Here is an 11578-nt window from a genome sequence, read left to right as displayed (position 1 = left end):
GATTCCACCTCACACCAGTCAGAATGGCTAAGATCAAAAATTCAGGTGACAGCAGATTCTGGCAAGGATGTGGAGAAAGAGGAGCACTCCTCCATTGCTGGTGGGATTGCAAGCTTGTTCAACCACTCTGAAAGTCAATCTGGCCATTCCTTAGATAATTGGACATAATACTGCCAAAAGATACCTCTCCTGGGCATATACGCAGAAGATGTTCGAACTGGTAATAAGAACACATGCTCCACTATTTTTATAGCAGCCATATTTATAATTGCCAAAAGCTGGAAAGAACCCAGATGTCCCTCAACAGAGGAATGGATACAGAAAATGTGGTTCATTTACACAGTGGAGTACTACTCAGCTATTAAAAAGAATGAATTTATGAAATTCCTAGGCAAATGGATGGACCTGGAGGGCATCATCCTGAGTGAGGTAACCCAATCACAAAAGAACTCAGATGATATGTACTCACTGATAAGTGGATATTAGCCCAGAAACTTAGAATACCTAAGTGTACTTTTTAAACACTGTTACCAGCCTAATTTCAAATGCATCTCACGTTTACTGAGTTGCAAGCCTAGTTAAATCTTTATAATCAGACAAATCTCATTCCATCAATTCAAATGTGACTTGATTTCATACAATGCTTCATTTACTTATATATTCATCACTCGGATCTTCTATGCCCTTTGACCTGTTACTTCTCAGAACTTCTTGAGACATCAAATTTTACTAAGCGTTCATCCCTCATGGTCATGTAAACCTATCCCTGGAGGATTAAGCTCCCCTACTAGAACTAACAGCAGCAAAATTGCACCATAAGATCTCTTGTAATCTACCAGTACCTAGTAGCAGCTCAACTATGAACATGGCAATGAAGATAGATATTCTTGCTCTGAAGATCCAGCACTGTCAAGCTGCCATCCCAGAAGAATTGACTTGCTTCCAAGCCAGATCGACCAGTTAATGGCATCACAGAGCATAAAATCCTCACTCCCCTGCTGTAGTTATATTTTATATGGAATCAGCCTTGGATCAGGCTATCCCTTTACACCTCAACCTACTGTCCTCATCTCATCAGCAACTGATGAGACACCTGTTTTCCTGATCGTCTTCAGTACTCTCTGAAGTCATTGCTGCATCTAGTTCTCAGCAGAAGAAGTCAGAGCATTACAGGTAGATACCATCAAACTTATTGGACTGCTGTGGTTGGATGTCTGTTGTATGGTATTAATTAAAAATAACCTGCACTTCTTCAAATGTTGTTCTAGTGCTCACTTACACTCTTCTACAGTTTCTCTCCCTTTGCCTTCACAAAAATAAAATAAAATAAAGTAAAATAAAATAAAATAAAATAAAATAAAATAAAATAAAAACAAAACCACCACACACTGACCCCAGTGTGCATAAACCCAAAGGATTGACTCCTAATTATTCCGTGCAGGAGAGAGGAGACATTTTCCCATAAACATTACTATGAGAATGACAACCTGGTGTTGCAATATCCCACTTAATTTGCCTTAACTGAAAATAAGGAATTTAAGGTGAGACTTAGAGAAACCCCATTATTCCTTGGAAGACAGTTACTTACTACTGAGTTACTTTGCTCTGAATGCTACCCTTCAAGATATATTATGTTAGGAGGGACTTTGGGGAAAAGTGGTTAGGAACAAATGATCAGTATGTGATCCTGCCTGCTTATATACTTAGGGGCAAGTGAGTGCATTGACTTCATTCTATAGATGTGCTTCCTAATCTGTTCAAGGGCATTAACTATTCATACAAGGCATCCATTGAATTAAGGTCCATCCTTTTAGCTCACTATGTGAGGCAAAACAATGTTTCCTTTGCACTATAGGCATATCACTGTTCACACTACCCCCTGGTCCAAAGTCCCATTTCTCTCTTCTTCAGATACAAGCATACATAATAAAGTGACAGATTGGTTACAGATGTGCTGGGGTACTCAGATCAATCCATGTATGCTCTTTGTTTGGTGGGTCAGTCTCTGGGAGTGCCCAGAAGTCCAGGTTACTTGACACTGTTGGTCTTCCTGTGGGGTTGTCATCACCTTCAGTTCCTTCAATCTTTTCCCTACTTCTTCTATAGGAGTCCTTGGCCTCTGTCCAGTGCTTGAATGTGAGTATCTGCACCTGCCTCAGTGTCTGGCCTCAGGGGGAGACACTGTGCCCAATCCTATAGAGGCTTGATGCCCCAGGGAGGGGGATATATGGAGGGACACCCTCTCAGAGGCAAAGGGAGAGGGGATAAGGGAAGATCTCTATGAGGGGAGATCTGGAAGCAACATTTGGGATATAAATAAATAAAAGAATTAATAAAAATTGACAGATAGGTCATGCTACATAGAACTGTTATGAGGACACTTAAGAATCATCATTATCCCTGTCTCCAATATATTCATATATTGTGGGTTTGATTGATAATATATACATTTCAAAGCAAGGATGGGTGGAAAATGTTGGCATCTCCTTCCTAATTTTGATGTGAACATTCAACCCTTGTAAAATAAACAGTCCTGTTTAAAAGTACCAGAAGATCTTTTTGATAATAATTAAGATAGATGTGCTTGTGTTTTTACTTAAAACCAGACATTACTGTGTCTTGTGTTCATATTATTTTACTTAATCCTATAACTCCAATTTCTAGGCTTATCTGCATTTGGCTGATACAGAAGCTTAGACAAGAACCAGGTTAGTTATTTGCACAAAGTCAACAGCTGAGTTTTGTCCTTCTATCTTTGTGTGCTTGTTTTCAACTCTGCATAGATGAGGCTAGCCTTGGACTCTTCCTGCCTCCACCACTGCTGAAGTCACAGGCATGTGCCACCACGTCTAATTCAGATTTGGTTTTTGTTCCTTGTCTTGGTCTTTTCTTTTGTTTCTGAGACTTTATGTTAAACCTTCATGTTAAAAATAGTTATAATATGAAAAAGAGGAAAGTAACTCAGAGCTTGCATGGAAGTCTTTAAAGCTCAGGAGAACTCCTCAGTACGTTTGCAGTGTAAGCTACATTCAAGGACTCTGATCCCTTCAGCTTCCCCAGAAGCACAAGAATCAAGTAGTAAAACCATCTCTAATTCTCTCAGCACCCTGTTCTCATCCTTATAATATGGCCATAGCTCTGCTCTCCTAAATTACATTAGAGATCTGTTAATGAGTACATGGGGCAAACTTAGGTTCAAACCAAGGCACTTTGAAAGCATCTGTTGTGGTGGGTAGTGGGGGTGGATTGGTAATGGGGGTGGGTAGAGGTGGAGGCTATGGGATTGTGGTAGAGTTGTGGTTGTTGTTGTATTTTAGGCTCATTCTTTGATAGGAACTTAACACGCTCAGATATGTTCCTGTGTACCATCTTTGAGGCACAAACTAAGCATGCCTAATTGTTCCTTCCCACCGTTTAACTTTGCAGACCTAGAGATAAGCATTCACCAGCAAGTGTCTACCATGTTTCTTTTTTAACCCTTAAACATATCCCATACCATATTCCTTATCTGAACATGCTCAAGAATGTTCCCACCCCAAAGTGCTTGCCTACATGAACAGGTATAGGATTTGCTGATAAAATGCCTTCCTTTGAGAAAGACGTTACCTGGTAAATAATGTTTACCCTTCCTTTATCTGCTCGAAATCATAAATCTTCCTTTTCTCTCCCATTTCTTATCTGTGCTTATTTTGCCTTCGTACTCACTCATACATGAATCTAACCACATTCAAAGGTAGGGCCAAAGTTCTCATAAAATTAACAAATAAATGTGTAGCAGGTAAAGTGTGTCCATGTGCTCTCAAAGGAGACTAATTTCTATCCCAAACAATCTCACTGAAATAGTATCAAAATACTGACTGTGGCCTTCACCTTAATGTCTTCCTCTCCTACATGTATGGGTCTTCCTCTGACCTAAACAGAAGGCTGAGGCAGGCAATACTTGGTTCAACAGATGGCTTTGTTAGTGGTAGGCTTTCTGGACATGTCTGACACTTGGGAACATATTTTTTGGCTTCCTCTGGAGCTCCATCTCTTGTGTGAGTGATCCAGACAAGACAGGAAAAACTGGGTCCCCTAAAACTGTAGGCTAAGTTCCCTAACATTTAAGACAGTAGTTTTCAACCTTCTTCATGCTGTAAACAGTTAATACAGTTGCTCTTGTTGTGACCATCAACCATAAAATTACTTTCATTGCTACTTTATAACTGTAACTTTGTTACTGTTATGAATCATAATATAAAGGTCTGTGTTTTCTAATAGTCTTAGTTGACCCCTGTAAAAGTGTCAGTTGATAGATACCTCAGGAGGTCGCTCCTCAGGTTGAACACCACTGATTTAAGGGACTCTTCGGCAACTCAGAGACAAACTGGATGCTTCATTGTTTGAGTTGCCTCTGTGTAATTTACTAAGTAACAGTAAAGTGAGAAAAGTCAAAGATGGGACAACATTGGAGTCTCAGGCCTTACCAGTGACAACCACCTATACTACCTTGGAGGATTAAAAACATCTTCACCAAAGAAAAGCAAAGATAACTACCTGCCAAGTTAGTTGGAAAGATCCAGAACAGTGGAAACATTTTGTAAATTAATGATACTGCAGAACACAGATATTAGAGTCAGACTCAATATCCATTTTCTAACTGAACCCTTTCGCTGTCACAGTTGTAAAAGACCTCTGATGCATTAAGCCCTACTCTTGTACCATTCCAGAAGGGGTGCATCATTTTGCTTGCCCTGAATCTACACTAGATTCCTTTCCCATGCTAAGCCTGAGGCAAAGGCTTAGAATACATTCGTACAACAAAGCATTTAGTCTAGTGGCATTACCAGTCTCTGGGCGCTGCACACTGACCTGGTGTCCCTGCTATAGACCCCCATGAATGCTTTCTCCTGGCATTAAGTACATTTATTTGTGACTCATTAAGATCTGGGTATCTATCCAGTCCACATGTGTAACTGGAATGCCTGACCTATTTGGGCATAACTTTATTCAAAAATATATTTGCAGTATAAACAAATGAAAGAATAAACTACATTGTGGGCTAGATGTGTTTGTAGAGTTAGTATGAGAGCAAAGCCCATATGTGATCCTGGCAACTATTGTTAAAATAGCTGCACAAAGAAGTGGGTTTTTGTTAAAGATACAAAGAGAGAGAAAAATACATGTCAGTATGTAAATATGGAGAATATTAGGAAAGAAAGGATACCAATTTATTAACATGCATTAAATATAAGCACAGAGGTAGGAAGAGAAGGCAAGATGGAGAACATCAATGTCAAAGGGAGAGAATTAAAAGAAAATAGTTAGTGTTTGTAAACAACCACATTCACGTCTGTGTGAAATTGGAAGGAAAGCAAAACTCTTATACAGAACAAATGAAATGTTTATTTATCTCTATTTTCATTTCTTTCTCCTTTTGATTTTCTAATTGCTTCCCAACTTTCAGTCATCCTGTTTATCCCTTTGTCTGTGGAGTGGAACACAATAATCTACTTATTACTGATGCAAAAATGGCAACGTAGCAAAGTGAAGAAGAATAAAGAGCACAACGGTAGGATATGTAAGAAACAGAACCACATCAAGGTTCACTGAAACCTTTGTAGGGCAATTCCCAAACACCCTTGCACTTACTTATAAGACAAAAACCACCCAGCATGGGCCTGTATCACGTTTAATTCCTTGTTGCAAAACTAAATCTATGGAACCATAACAGAAGTGACAACTAATGACTGCCAACCAAAGGAGAATTAGCCTCCCTCACAAATTAGTCCCCTTTATGTTTGTACAATACAGAGTAGTTATCCCTCAAATGATACATACACACAAACAACTAAAGGGACTCAGGGGTGTGCATTTATAAATCTGTGCATATTCATGCATATATATGTACTTAACAATAATAACCAAGGAAAAGCTACCAACTTGAGGGGCGACCAGTGGGGCTGGAGGAAGAAAACAGAGAGGGAAAGTGATATGTTCTATCCCAATATAAAATATATTAAAAATAAATGAGTGCTTTAAAAAATATCTAACAGACCAAGGTGTGTAAAATGACATAAATGCCCCCCAAACACCTATGGGTACAAATGAGAGTGAAGGCCAAGAATCCAAAGGACACTTTCAGAGAGTAACACTTAAGGTTGGCACTCCCTGAAATATCGAGGGTTCCTAGACAGTAGGCATTTATATGCTTTAGACTTCCCCATTATCGTTCCAACACAGCTGAGGACAGGTTCATGTGAAATAGTTCACACAGCCATGCCTGCATCACATGAGCTGAACTAGTATCAATAATTACATCAGGAAAAATGTGTTTACCTTGGTTTCTCGCCACAGAAAATGGGTCCAAAATGATGTTAAACATACGCCTTTCATTCCTGCTTCTATTGGAAGGACAAATAATTTAACAGGTGGGATTCAGAATTCCAAGGAGGGTTTTTTACTTTTATTTTATTTTTACAGTAGAGTATTAAATATTCCACTTTTGCTCAATGGAATCTGGAAACTTTCTTGAAAACCCTCAATAAGCTCTATTTATTTTGCAAAGGCCCTCCTAAAGCTCACATTAGTGGTAAGTTGGAAAAGCCAACCCGAGTGAGTCCAATTGGACTGTCCTCTCACATGCTATCACACCAGTGTGCTCCTTCAACAGAGAGACCGAACTCTCTCCCTCCTCCAAGAATTGATCCAGACAGCAAGAAGGGAGGAAATCCATTCTACTATAGTATGGCATAGTATTGACTTCGTACAATATCATTTCAGTCTAGAATTTTCACCATCCCTGCCAAAAACATCAATGGAAACACTAAATGACATTTACTCTATGTTCATTCTCTGAAGAATGGCCATCTTGTTCAAGGCCTAGCCAGAAAGAAAGGAATTAGAGTGGCCCTGTAGGGCATTCTTCACTATTTTTCCACTGTGTAATTCCTTTTTCTTCATACATCAGGTCACCTTATTTATTTATTTATTTTTAATTATAATGTGGAACTCTTTAATTTTTCTTTAGTTTTGAGAATTTAGTGCACCTATATAATAAAATACGATCTATTTCCCTCATCTCTGCACTCCAACTTACTTCATGTTCTTCCCAATATACTTTCTTTCTGATTTCATGTTTATTTATTTTAATAACTCACAAATACATTTACTGCTACAAGTGTGTACCTGGGGCAGGGCCATCCACTGGAGTATGGAAAACTACCAACGACCACATCCTCAATAAAGAACAGTTGCTTTTCATTGATTGTAACATTGTGACTGTTTTAGTTAGGGTTTTACTGCTGTGAACAGACAACATGACCAAGGCAAGTCTTATAAAAAACAACATTTAATTGGGGCTGGCTTACAGGTTCAGAAGTTCAGTCCATTATCATCAAGGGGAGAGCATGGCAGTATCCAGGCAGGCATGGCGCAGGAGGAGCTGAGAGTTCTATGTCTTCATCCAAAGGCTGCTAGTGGAAGACTGACTTCCAGGCAACTAGGGTGAGGATCTTATGCCCAGACCCACAGTGACACACCCATTCCAACCAGGTCACAACTATTCCAACAAGGCCACACCTCTAGGTGGTGCCACTCCCTGGTCCAAGGATATACAAACCATCACAGAGACCAAAACCAACTTGGGAAGGAAAGAGTTTATTTGGCTTATCATCCAGGCACACTAAGGTAGGAACCCCTGGAAGAAAGCACTGAAGCAGAAACTGTGGAGAAACGTTGGTGATTGGCCTTCTCCCTTTCTCATGGCCAGCTAACCTTTAATTTGATTCAGCACCACCTGCCTAAGCATGGTACCACTTTGAGTGGGCTGTACCTTCCCACATAAATCACTAATCAAGAAAATGCTCCCACAGCCATGCCCATAGACCAGTCTAATGGAAGAAATTATCAGTTAAGGTTTGTCATTATGCCAAATGGCTCTAGGTTGTGTCAAGATCACAGTTGAAGCTCACTATAATACTCTCCAAGCAACTATACACTGCCATTAGCTTCTAACCATGGCATGAGGCCTGGAGATCATCTAGAGTGTCTATGCTGGATTTTGGCTGGCTTGATTTTGTGGAGGTCTTCTGTAGGAAGTCATGGCTTCTGTGATGTCATGAGCACAGTAGCCATACATGCCCAGACAACACTATCACAGCAGTCCTCTTCAACCTTGGGATTGACTTTTTTTCCTTTTCCTCTTCCATGATGTTCTCTGAGTTTTAGTGAGAAGAGAAGAGTTAGCATAGATGCCCTGTTTAGGGCTGAGTATGCAGACTCCTATTCTTTTTTTTTTTTTTCCTTTTCCGTTTTTTATTAGGTATTTAGCTCATTTACATTTCCAATGCTATACCAAAAGTCCCCCATACCCACCCACCCCCACTCCCCTACCCACCCACTCCCCATTTTTGGCCCTGGCGTTCCCCTGTACTGGGGCATATAAAGTTTGCGTGTCCAATGGGCCTCTCTTTCCAGTGATGGCCGACTAGGCCATCTTTTGAGACATATGCAGCTAGAGTCAAGAGCTCCAGGGGGTACTGGTTAGTTGATAATGTTGTTCCACCTATAGGGTTGAAGATCCCTTTAGCTCCTTGGGTACTTTCTCTAGCTCCTCCATTGGGAGTCCTGTGATCCATCCATTAGCTGACTGTGAGCATCCACTTCTGTGTTTGGTAGGCCCCAGCATAGTCTCACAAGAGACTGCTACATCTGGGTCCTTTCGATAAAATCTTGCTAGTGTATGCAATGGTGCCAGCGTTTGGAAGCTGATTATGGGGTGGATCCCTGGATATGGCAGTCTCTACATGGTCCATCCTTTCATCTCAGCTCCAAACTTTGTCTCTGTAACTCCTTCCAAGGGTGTTTTGTTCCCACTTCTAAGGAGGGGCATAGTGTCCAAACTTCAGTCTTCATTTTTCTTGAGTTTCATGTGTTTAGGAAATTGTATCTTATATCTTGGGTATCCTAGGTTTTGGGCTAATATCCACTTATCAGTGAGTACATATTGTGTGAGTTCCTTTGTGAATGTGTTACCTCACTCAGGATGATGCCCTCCAGGTCCATCCATTTGGCTAGGAATTTCATAAATTCATTCTTTTTAATAGCTGAGTAGTACTCCATTGTGTAGATGTACCACATTTTCTGTATCCATTCCTCTGTTGAGGGGCATCTGGGTTCTTTCCAGCTTCTGGCTATTATAAATAAGTCTGCTATGAACATAGTGGAGCATGTGTCCTCCTTACCAGTTGGGGCATCCTCTGGATATATGCCCAGGAGAGGTATTGCTGGATCCTCCGGTAGTACTATGTCCAATTTTCTGAGGAACCGCCAGACTGATTTCCAGAGTGGTTGTACAAGCCTGCACTCCCACCAACAATGGAGGAGTGTTCCTCTTTCTCCACATCCACGCCAGCATCTGCTGTCACCTGAATTTTTCATCTTAGCCATTCTGACTGCTGTGAGGTGGAATCTCAGGGTTGTTTTGATTTGCATTTCCCTGATGATTAAGGATGTTGAACATTTTTTCAGGTGTTTCTCTGCCATTCGGTATTCCTCAGGTGAGAATTCTTTGTTCAGCTCTAAGCCCCATTTTTTAATGGGGTTATTTGATTTTCTGAAGTCCACCTTCTTGAGTTCTTTATATATGTTGGATATTAGTCCCCTATCTGATTTAGGACAGGTAAAGATCCTTTCCCAATCTGTTGGTGGTCTTTTTGTCTTATTGACGGTGTCTTTTGCCTTGCAGAAACTTTGGAGTTTCATTAGGTCCCATTTGTCAATTCTCAATCTTACAGCACAAGCCATTGCTGTTCTGTTCAGGAATTTTTCCCCTGTGCCCATATCATCAAGGCTTTTCCCCACTTTCTCCTCTATAAGTTTCAGTGTCTCTGGTTTTATGTGAAGTTCTTTGATCCACTTAGATTTGACCTTAGTACAAGGAGATAAGTATGGATCGATTCGCATTCTTCTACACGATAACAACCAGTTGTGCCAGCACCAATTGTTGAAAATGCTGTCTTTCTTCCACTGGATGGTTTTAGCTCCCTTGTCGAAGATCAAGTGACCATAGGTGTGTGGGTTCATTTCTGGGTCTTCAATTCTATTCCATTGGTCTACTTGTCTGTCTCTATACCAGTACCATGCAGTTTTTATCACAATTGCTCTGTAGTAAAGCTTTAGGCCAGGCATGGTGATTCCAACAGAGGTTCTTTTATCCTTGAGAAGACTTTTTGCTATCCTAGGTTTTTTGTTATTCCAGATGAATTTGCAAATTGCTCCTTCTAATTCATTGAAGAATTGAGTTGGAATTTTGATGGGGATTGCATTGAATCTGTAGATTGCTTTTGGCAAGATAGCCATTTTTACAATGTTGATCCTGCCAATCCATGAGCATGGGAGATCTTTCCATCTTATGAGATCTTCTTTAATTTCTTTCTTCAGAGACTTGAAGTTTTTATCATACAGATCTTTCACTTCCTTAGTTAGAGTCACGCCGAGATATTTTATATTATTTGTGACTATTGAGAAGGGTGTTGTTTCCTTAATTTCTTTCTCAGCCTGTTTCTTCTTTGTGTAGAGAAAGGCCATTGACTTGTTTGAGTTAATTTTATATCCAGCTACTTCACCAAAGCTGTTTATCAGGTTTAGGAGTTCTCTGGTGGAATTTTTAGGGTCACTTATATATACTATCATATCATCCGCAAAAAGTGATATTTTGACTTCCTCTTTTCCAATTTGTATCCCCTTGATCTCCTTTTGTTGTCGAATTGCTCTGGCTAATACTTCAAGTACTATGTTGAAAAGGTAGGGAGAAAGTGGGCAGCCTAGTCTAGTCCCTGATTTTAGTGGGATTGCTTCCAGCTTCTCTCCATTTACTTTGATGTTGGCTACTGGTTTGCTGTAGATTGCTTTTATCATGTTTAGGTATGGGCCTTGAATTCCTGTTCTTTCCAGAACTTTTATCATGAATGGGTGTTGGATCTTGTCAAATGCTTTTTCTGCATTTAACAAGATGATCATGTTGTTTTTGTCTTTGAGTTTGTTTATATAATGGATTACATTGATGGATTTTCATATATTAAACCATCCCTGCATCCCTGGAATAAAACCTACTTGGTCAGGATGGATGATTGCTTTAATGTGTTCTTGGATTTGGTTAGCAAGAATTTTATTGAGGATTTTTGCATCGATATTCATAAGGGAAATTGGTCTGAAGTTCTCTATCTTTGTTGGATCTTTCTGTGGTTTAGGTATCAGAGTAATTGTGGCTTCATAGAATGAGTTGGGTAGAGTACTTTCTACTTCTATCTTGTGAAAAAGTTTGTGCAGAACTGGAATTAGATCTTCTTTGAAGGTCTGATAGAACTCTGCAATAAACCCGTCTTGTCCTGGCCTTTTTTTGGCTGGGAGACTATTAATAACTGCTTCTATTTCTTTAGGGGATATGGGACTGTTTAGAAGGTCAACTTGATCCTGATTCAACTTTGGTACCTGGTATCTGTCCAGAAATTTGTCCATTTTGTCCAGGTTTTCCAGTTTTGTTGAGTATAGCCTTTTGTAGAAGGATCTGATGGTGTTTTGGATTTCTTCAGGATCT

This window comes from Mus musculus, chromosome 12 (assembly GCF_000001635.26).
Source record: "Mus musculus strain C57BL/6J chromosome 12, GRCm38.p6 C57BL/6J".
In the NCBI taxonomy this organism is placed as follows: domain Eukaryota; kingdom Metazoa; phylum Chordata; class Mammalia; order Rodentia; family Muridae; genus Mus; species Mus musculus.
This window is presented reverse-complemented; position numbering follows the sequence as displayed.